Consider the following 10,431-nt stretch of genomic DNA (forward strand, 5'->3'; position numbering starts at 1 on the left):
AGACAAAGACACAGCACTCCCCCTGTCTCTGTGTCTCCTGAGACAGAGACACAGCACTCCCGCTGTCTCTGTGTCTCCTGAGACAGAGACACAGCCCTCCCCCTGTCTCTGTGTCTCCTGAGACAGAGACACAGCACTCCCGCTGTCTCTGTGTCTCCTGAGACAGAGACACAGCACTCCTCCTGTCTCTGTGTCTCCTGAGACAGAGACACAGCACTCCCCCTGTCTCTGTGTCTCCTGAGACAGAGACACAGCACTCCTCCTGTCTCTGTGTCTCCTGAGACAGAGACACAGCACTCCCCCTGTCTCTGTGTCTCCTGAGACAGAGACAGCACTCCCGCTGTCTCTGTGTCTCCTGAGACAGAGACACAGCACTCCCCCTGTCTCTGTGTCTCCTGAGACAGAGACACAGCACTCCCGCTGTCTCTGTGTCTCCTGAGACAGAGACACAGCACTCCCCCTGTCTCTGTTTCTCCTGAGACAGAGACACAGCACTCCTCCTGTCTCTGTGTCTCCTGAGACAGAGACACAGCACTCCTCCTGTCTCTGTGTCTCCTGAGACAGAGACACAGCACTCCCCTTGTCTCTGTGTCTCCTGAGACAGAGACACAGCACTCCCCCTGTCTCTGTGTCTCCTGAGACAGAGACACAGCACTCCCCCTGTCTGTGTCTCCTGAGACAGAGACACAGCACTCCTCCTGTCTCTGTGTCTCCTGAGACAGAGACACAGCACTCCCCCTGTCTGTGTCTCCTGAGACAGAGACACAGCACTCCCGCTGTCTCTGTGTCTCCTGAGACAGAGACACAGCACTCCCCCTGTCTCTGTGTCTCCTGAGACAGAGACACAGCACTCCCCCTGTCCCTGTGTCTCCTGAGACAGAGACACAGCACTCCTCCTGTCTCTGTGTCTCCTGAGACAGAGACACAGCACTCCCCCTGTCTCTGTGTCTCCTGAGACAGAGACACAGCACTCCCCCTGTCTCTGTGTCTCCTGAGACAGAGACACAGCACTCCCCCTGTCTGTGTCTCCTGAGACAGAGACACAGCACTCCCCCTGTCTGTGTCTCCTGAGACAGAGACACAGCACTCCCCCTGTCTCTGTGTCTCCTGAGACAGAGACACAGCACTCCCCCTGTCTGTGTCTCCTGAGACAGAGACACAGCACTCCCCTTGTCTCTGTGTCTCCTGAGACAGAGACACAGCACTCCCGCTGTCTCTGTGTCTCCTGAGACAGAGACACAGCACTCCCCCTGTCTCTGTGTCTCCTGAGACAGAGACACAGCACTCCCGCTGTCTCTGTGTCTCCTGAGACAGAGACACAGCACTCCCCCTGTCTCTGTGTCTCCTGAGACAGAGACACAGCACTCCCCCTGTCTCTGTGTCTCCTGAGACAGAGACACAGCACTCCCCCTGTCTCTGTGTCTCCTGAGGCAGAGACACAGCACTCCCCCTGTCTCTGTGTCTCCTGAGACAGAGACACAGCACTCCCCCTGTCTCTGTGTCTCCTGAGACAGAGACACAGCACTCCCCCTGTCTCTGTGTCTCCTGAGACAGAGACACAGCACTCCCGCTGTCTCTGTGTCTCCTGAGACAGAGACACAGCACTCCCCCTGTCTCTGTGTCTCCTGAGACAGAGACACAGCACTCCCGCTGTCTCTGTGTCTCCTGAGACAGAGACACAGCACTCCCCCTGTCTCTGTGTCTCCTGAGACAGAGACACAGCACTCCCCCTGTCTCTGTGTCTCCTGAGACAGAGACACAGCACTCCCCCTGTCTCTGTGTCTCCTGAGGCAGAGACACAGCACTCCCCCTGTCTCTGTGTCTCCTGAGACAGAGACACAGCACTCCCCCTGTCTCTGTGTCTCCTGAGACAGAGACACAGCACTCCCCCTGTCTCTGTGTCTCCTGAGACAGAGACACAGCACTCCCCCTGTCTCTGTGTCTCCTGAGACAGAGACACAGCACTCCCCCTGTCTCTGTGTCTCCTGAGACAGAGACACAGCACTCCCCCTGTCTCTGTGTCTCCTGAGACAGAGACACAGCACTCCCCCTGTCTCTGTGTCTCCTGAGACAGAGACACAGCACTCCCCCTGTCTCTGTGTCTCCTGAGACAGAGACACAGCACTCCCCCTGTCTCTGTGTCTCCTGAGAGAGAGACACAGCACTCCCCCTGTCTCTGTGTCTCCTGAGACAGAGACAGCACTCCCCCTGTCCCTGTGTCTCCTGAGACAGAGACACAGCACCTCCGCTGTCTCTGTGTCTCCTGAGACAGAGACACAGCACTCCCCCTGTCTGTGTCTCCTGAGACAGAGACACAGCACTCCCCCTGTCTGTGTCTCCTGAGACAGAGACACAGCACTCCCCTTGTCTCTGTGTCTCCTGAGACAGAGACACAGCACTCCCCCTGTCTGTGTCTCCTGAGACAGAGACACAGCACTCCCCCTGTCTCTGTGTCTCCTGAGACAGAGACACAGCACTCCCCCTGTCTCTGTGTCTCCTGAGACAGAGACACAGCACTCCCCCTGTCTCTGTGTCTCCTGAGACAGAGACACAGCACTCCCCCTGTCTCTGTGTCTCCTGAGGCAGAGACACAGCACTCCCCCTGTCTCTGTGTCTCCTGAGACAGAGACACAGCACTCCCCCTGTCTCTGTGTCTCCTGAGACAGAGACACAGCACTCCCCCTGTCTCTGTGTCTCCTGAGACAGAGACACAGCACTCCCCCTGTCTCTGTGTCTCCTGAGACAGAGACACAGCACTCCCCCTGTCTCTGTGTCTCCTGAGACAGAGACACAGCACTCCCCCTGTCTCTGTGTCTCCTGAGACAGAGACACAGCACTCCCCCTGTCTCTGTGTCTCCTGAGACAGAGACACAGCACTCCCCCTGTCTCTGTGTCTCCTGAGACAGAGACACAGCACTCCCCCTGTCTCTGTGTCTCCTGAGACAGAGACACAGCACTCCCCCTGTCTCTGTGTCTCCTGAGACAGAGACACAGCACTCCCCCTGTCTCTGTGTCTCCTGAGACAGAGACACAGCACTCCCCCTGTCTCTGTGTCTCCTGAGACAGAGACACAGTACTCCTTCTGTCTCTGTGTCTCCTGAGACAGAGACAGCACTCCCCCTGTCTCTGTGTCTCCTGAGGCAGAGACACAGCACCTCCGCTGTCTCTGTGTCTCCTGAGACAGAGACACAGCACTCCCCCTGTCTGTGTCTCCTGAGACAGAGACACAGCACTCCCCCTTTCTCTGTGTCTCCTGAGACAGAGACACAGCACTCCCCCTGTCTCTGTGTCTCCTGAGACAGAGACACAGCACTCCCCCTGTCTGTGTCTCCTGAGACAGAGACACAGCACTCCCCCTGTCTCTGTGTCTCCTGAGACAGAGACACAGCACTCCCCCTGTCTCTGTGTCTCCTGAGACAGAGACACAGCACTCCCCCTGTCTCTGTGTCTCTTGAGACAGAGACACAGCACTCCCCCTGTCTCTGTGTCTCCTGAGACAGAGACACAGCACTCCCCCTGTCTCTGTGTCTCCTGAGACAGAGACACAGCACTCCCCCTGTCTCTGTGTCTCCTGAGACAGAGACACAGCCCTCTCCCTGTCTCTGTGTCTCCTGAGACAGAGACACAGCACTCCCCCTGTCTCTGTGTCTCCTGAGACAGAGACACAGCACTCCCCCTGCCTCTGCACTTTGCATGAACTCTGCGTCTGTGTCTCTCCCTGTGTCTGCGTGATGAGCGAGGAGTGGCGCAGAGGTTAACGCTGCGCTACAGACCCAGCGACAGGCGTTCCATTCCCACTCATGGCCAACATTGCCGGTTACATCTGGACCGTTCCTGGGCCTAACCCCGAGGTCAACTCATCCTTAGATGAGTCCCTAGTGAGTTGTGTAAACATCAGCATCGGGGTGACAAAGGTGTGGCACTCGCGGACAGCCCTTGCCCCAGCAGTCTTGTGGGGTTACACGGGGAACCTTTGTTTGTTTCCTGCATGTCTCCTCCCCTTTCTCTGTGTGTCTCTGCTCAATAAATCCGACTCAAAATCCTCCTCTGGATCGGTCTCTTTAACCATGAACCACACTCAGCCACACTCGCCACAACACAGCCATTACTCGCCACTATAGTGATGGTGATAGAACAGCACTTGTGCTAGGCTAGGTGCAATCATGAGCCGTCACGTGAAGTGTGGAGGCTCACTGCTGGCAGATCACGGGGGACACCCAGGTGTTATAGGTTGGCTGGACTGACACCGGCTCACCCACACACTTACCCAGACACTCACCCACACACTCACCCACACACTCACCCAGACACTCACCCACACACTCACCCACACACTCACCCACCCACTCACCCACACACACACCCACACACTCACCCAGACACTCACCCACACACTTACCCAGACACTCACCCACACACTCACCCACACACTCACCCAGACACTCACCCACACACTCACCCACACACCCAGACACTCACCCACACTCACCCACACACTCACCCAGACACTCACCCACACACTCACCCATACACTCACCCACACACTCACCCAGACACTCACCCACACACTCACCCAGACACTCACCCACACACTCACCCATACACTCACCCACACACTCACCCAGACACTCACCCACACACTCACCCAGACACTCACCCACACACTCACCCACACACTCACCCAGACACTCACCCACACACTCACCCACACACTCACCCAGACACTCACCCACACACTCACCCACACACTCACCCACACACTCACCCACACACTCACCCATACACTCACCCACACACTCACCCAGACACTCACCCACACACTCACCCAGACACTCATCCACACACTCAACAACAACCGCCATTCGCCACTAAGTGGCGGTGACGTCACCACGACGCTTGTGCCAGGCCATGTGCACCTTGAGGCCACATGAAGTGTCGAACGCCCGCGGGCAGGAGGTCACGGGGCAGACCCAGGTGGCACGGGTCGACTGACTGAGATGACTGGCTGGTGCACCACCTGTGCCCCCTACTGTGCCAACCTGCTGTGCTTTAGCCACCCGCCGCTCCGCTCGTTGTTGTGAGCGTCGCTCCTCCGCCCTCCGTTGTTGTTGGAGGGCGACTGCCTCCAACTGCCCAATAGCGTCCTTCACGAGCCTGCTCCACAGAGGCCGATCTTGACACCGCTGGTACCGGTCATCGGCAAGTCCACTCAGCTCCACGTCCTCCTGGACCACATCACTCCATCTCTTCTCTAGCCCGTGCCGCGCCCGTTTAGCCCCCTCGATCCGGCCGAATAAAAGCTGTTTCGGCATGCGGTGACTGGGCATGCGGGCTACATGACCCAGCCATCGCAGCCTTGCCTGCCGGAGGAGCTCACCGATGGGACCTTGCCCAGATCTTTCAAGGATTTTTGAGCTCACACAATCAAGCCTGGATAAACCCAGGATGGATCGTAGGCAGGCCAGCCTAAATGTTTCCAACTGGCGAAGATGCTCCATTAAGGGGGTCCACGTTTCGCAAGCGTAGAGAAGGGAGGGAATGTCCGTGGCCGAGAAGACCTGAAGCTTAGTGCGGAGCGACAGACCAGGTAGCTTCCACACAGCGTTACGCAACCGATGAAAAGATATTGCCGCTCGACTGATTCGGAGTGAGACCTCTGCTGTTAAACTGGAGCCACACACACTCACCCAGACACTCACCCAGACACTCACCCAGACACTCACCCACACACTCACCCACACACTCACCCAGACACTCACCCACACACTCACCCACCCACTCACCCACACACACACCCACACACTCACCCACACACTCACCCACACACTCACCCAGACACTCACCTACTCACCCAGACACTCACCCACACACCCAGACACTCACCCACACACACACCCACACACTCAACCAGACACTCACCCACACACTCACCCAGACACTCACCCACACACTCACCCACTCACCCACACACTCACCCACACACTCACCCACACACACACCCACACACTCACCCAGACACTCACCCACACACCCAGACACTCACCCAGACACCCAGACACTCACCCACACACTCACCCAGACACTCACCCAAACAAAGACAAAGATCCCCCATATAGCCTTAACAGACTGTTGGGGAAAGTGCTGTTAGTGAGCACCTACGAAGGCCGGCACGCCACACGAGGTGGTGGGTGGCCAACACCACGTCCAGCCGCCTTTGTCTCCTCAGTGGCAATGTTTACGAAACACCACACCAGGTAACTCATTTGAGGCTGAGTCGACCTAGGGGAGGCCCAGGACCAGTTCAGATAATGGTCACTGGTGTTGGCCGTTCACGGTGGTGTAGCTAACCACTCGACGGCCGCTCCCCACTCACCCACACACTCGCCCACTCCACCACAACAACAACCGCCATTCACCACTGAGCCTGTGCCCAGCCAGGTGCACTTTGAGGCCACGTGAAATGTCGAAGGCTCACTGACAGGAGGTCACGGGACAGACCCAGCAGGTGCGATGGGTTGACGGACTGAGATGACTGGCAGATGCACCACCTGTGCCCCCCTACTGTGCCAAATCACTGTTTTAGCCACCCGGCACTCCACTTGTGAGCGTCACTCTCTGTCCTGTTGTTGGAGGGCGACTGCCTCCAACTGCCCAAGTAGCAGCGTCCTTCATGAGCCTCCTCCACAGAGGCCGATCTTGACTCTGCTGGTACCAGTCATCGGCAAGTCCACTCAGCTCCACGTCCTCCTGTACCACATCACTCCATCTCTTCTCTAGCCCGTGCCGCGCCTGTTTAGCCACCTCTATCCGGCCGAACAAAAGCTGTTTGGGCATGCGGTGGCTGGGCATGCGGGCTACATGACCCAGCCAACGCAGCCTTGCCCGCCAGAGGATCTCACCGATGGGACTGTATCCAGATCCTTTCAAGGATTTGTAAGCTCCTCACAGAATCCAGCCTGCAGGTTAAATTCAGGATGGATCATAGGCAGGCCAGCCTGAATCTAATCGGCCCAGGTGTCCCATTAGAGGGGTCCACGTTTCACAAGCATAGAGAAGGGAGGGCATAAGTGTGGCCGAAAAGACCCAAAGCTTCGTGTAGATCAACGGATCAGGTAGCTTCCGCATGGCAGTGTAACGCAGCCCCCCGACTGATTCGGAGTGAGACTGCTGTCAAACCGGAATTGGTCATAAGCGGACTGCCCAGGTATGAAAACTCTCCACTCTATCCACAACTGCTCCATCACCAATGGGGAGTTGAGGGGGTGTGTATGTATGTTGAACTTCTTTCGCACCGTACGTCGCCAACCGTGCTAATCGAGGGTGCGGGTGGAGCGTTTGATGACACAAAGCACCCGAGCAGTTTCTTAGTGGGGCTGATGGCGAGGCCTCACCTCCAGGTGGCATACTCCAGGGTCAGCAGCAGCAGCAGCGTCTTCAACTCCTCCTCGAAGTGGGCAGCAATCACCAGATGATCGTCTAGAGATGTGTCATCACCCGCATGCCCTCCGCTTGTGCTGTAGGCTACGTTCCCTGTGCAATGTACTCATCCTTGAAAGTCTACTCGGTTACATTTAGGGTTTTATTAGGGTTTTATTGGGGTTTTATTAGGGTTTTATTAGGGTTTACCAGTGCGGGGTTTAGGTTGGTTCGTCCGGAGAGACGCCAACTACATGGAGGGTGACGACGCTGCTCGATACACTACACACACAGCACCGCTGTTATTTTTCTTGTTGTTGTAGTTGTGATTGTTGTGGTTGTGATTGTTGTGGTTGTAGTTGTTATTGTTGTGGTTGTAGTTGTTATTGTTGATGTTATTGTTGTGATTGTTGATGTTATTGTTGTGATTGTTGATGTTATTGTTGTGATTGTTGATGTTATTGTTGTGATTGTTGATGTTATTGTTGTGATTGTTGATGTTATTGTTGTGATTGTTGATGTTATTGTTGTGATTGTTGATGTTATTGTTGTGATTGTTGTTGTTATTGTTGTGATTGTTGATGTTATTGTTGTGATTGTTGATGTTATTGTTGTGATTGTTGTTGTTATTGTTGTGATTGTTGATGTTATTGTTGTGATTGTTGATGTTATTGTTGTGATTGTTGATGTTATTGTTGTGATTGTTGATGTTATTGTTGTGATTGTTGATGTTATTGTTGTGATTGTTGATGTTATTGTTGTGATTGTTGTTGTTATTGTTGTGATTGTTGATGTTATTGTTGTGATTGTTGATGTTATTGTTGTGATTGTTGATGTGATTGTTGTGATTGTTGTTGTTGTATGCGGACTGTAGAGTAGCAGCTGTTCGCCACCGAGGGGGAGTTTGCGACCCGCCTGGTGCCGTTGACAGAACCCCGCGGAGGCCGAACGGCAACGGAGCTGGAGGAGGGGTGGAGAGCTCAGGGACGTGGAGAGAAACCAGAAGCAAGGTGACTCCTCGCTACACAAACACCACGACCACCACCATGGCGGTACAGACTTCTCGCTATGCACGTGGACCCACGTCTCCCACGTGTGTCTGTGTCCCCGTGTGTCTGCATGTCCACGTGTGTCTGCATGTCCACGTGTGTCCTTGTCCCCACGTGTGTACGTGTCCCAATGTATGTCTGTGTCCCTGTGTGTGTCCCCGTGTGTCTGCATGTCCACGTGTGTCCTTGTCCCCACGTGTGTCCGTGTGTACGTGTCCCGATGTGTGTCTTCATCCCTTGGTGTCCGTGTCCCCACATGTGTGTCTGTGTCCCCGTATGTCTGTGCTGGGAGCTGGACCAGTACCGTCTGGATCTCTGCGGTATTCAGGAGGTCCGGCGGACCGGCTTTGGCTCTCGCCACCATGAGGAGTAGACAGTCCTCTACTCGGGGCAGGAGACTGCCAAACAACAGGGAGTGGCTTTTCTTCTGAACAAAAGAATGACGGGGGCGTGGGAGCGTAGCGATGAGGTGTGGTCTCGTCTTCCCATTAACAAGAGGCGAGGAGTGGTGGTCGTGGGTACTTATGCCCCCACCGAAGATGAACATCAGTGGAGGGATGCAGGCAAAGCCGATGAGTCAGATGCCTTCTATGACCTCCTCTCACAGGTGCTAGCTAAAGTGACCCCTCGGGACAGAGTACTCCTATTGGATGACTTTAATGACCGAGTTGGTCATGATGCTGGCCCCTGGTATGGAGTGATTGGAAGGCATGGGCCAGATCAGCTCAATAACAACAGTAGGAGGCTGCTAGACTTTTGTGTGACGCATGGGCTTTAATTACCAACACGCTGTTCCAGCATCAGCGTATCCACACATCATGGATGCATGCCGGGTCCAAGCAAGAACATCTCATGGACTATATAGTGACAGAACAGCAGATACGGGCCCATGTCCTTGACACCAGGACCTACCGTGGAGCTGATCTGCCCACTGACCATCGACTTGTCATCTGTAAGATGCGCCTGCTATTCTTCCACTCCGGTGGTGGGTGTACACCCAGGACCCCATTCAAACCCTTAGTGGCCTTGTCTCAGCTACCTGATGAAAGTTGCACTTGAGAATATCATCATCGCTTGCAGCTGGGGTTGGCATCGTCCCCCACTTCTCCTGATGTCAAGGTGAAATGGGCTAGGTTTAGGACTGTTTACTCATGCAGCTGCAATGGCTGCTTTGGGTACGCGGTCCAGACCTACCCAGAGACCATGACCGACAGAGGAGGTGTTCCGGCTGGCTGAGAAAAAGCGAAAGGCCCACTCTCATCGGCTACAGAATCCCACGTCGGAGAATGAGGAGGCTTACCGCAGCCTTCGCTCGGAGGTTCGGATTGCCGTGAGGTGCTGCAAGGATGGGTGGTGGTCACGGGTTGCTGAGGAGATGGAGTCTGCCTCAGTAGCCCACGATCACAAATTACTCTTTAACTCCGTCAAAAAAGTAACTTGCACCGCCACACCTATGACCATCATTAGGGGAAAGAAAAGTGATCCAATCTCCAATCCTAAGGAACAGGTTTGCAGATTTGCAAGTATTTCTGTGAGCTCTTGGGGGAGGGGAAATCCCTCAGCTTGGAAACATCGTGGGGCAAAGTGGGGATGACCCTGCTGAGGCTGCGGTCCCTCAAATATTGGAAGAGAAAGTCACCCCCTGTGAGTGGCTGGCTGAAGTGTCATCTGTTGAGGAAGTACTGAAGACGATCCAGAGTCTGAGACCAGGAAAAGCACTGGGCAGAGATGATCTCCCAAGCGAAATGCTGAGGGAGGGTGACGTTTGTGTGCAGACTGCTCTATGTGAAATCGTAACAGTCTGGATCACTGGATGGGTACCGCAGGGCTGGAACAATGCCCTGGTGCCCCCCCCGCCCCCTCTTTAAGGGGGACCGCACAAACTGTAACAACTACAGGGGCATCTCACTCCTCAGTGTGCCGGGAAAGGTCCTGGCAAGGATTATTCAACATCGCCCTTGCCAGG

General features: G+C 55.0%; 1 non-coding gene across 1 annotated transcript; it reads right to left on the bottom strand.

The window, feature by feature from the left end:
* Positions 1 to 238: 238 nt before the first annotated feature.
* LOC116937466 (small nucleolar RNA SNORA17) lies at positions 239 to 365 on the bottom strand. The gene has a single exon (XR_004401990.1). It is a non-coding gene; the product is annotated as a small nucleolar RNA SNORA17 (small nucleolar RNA).
* Between the last annotated feature and the right edge of the window lie 10,066 nt (positions 366 to 10,431).

Source organism: Petromyzon marinus, chromosome 79 (genome assembly GCF_048934315.1).
Source record: "Petromyzon marinus isolate PM22_M1 ecotype Great Lakes invasive population chromosome 79, UKy_Petmar_22M1.pri1.0, whole genome shotgun sequence".
NCBI classification, from domain to species: Eukaryota; Metazoa; Chordata; class Hyperoartia; order Petromyzontiformes; family Petromyzontidae; genus Petromyzon; species Petromyzon marinus.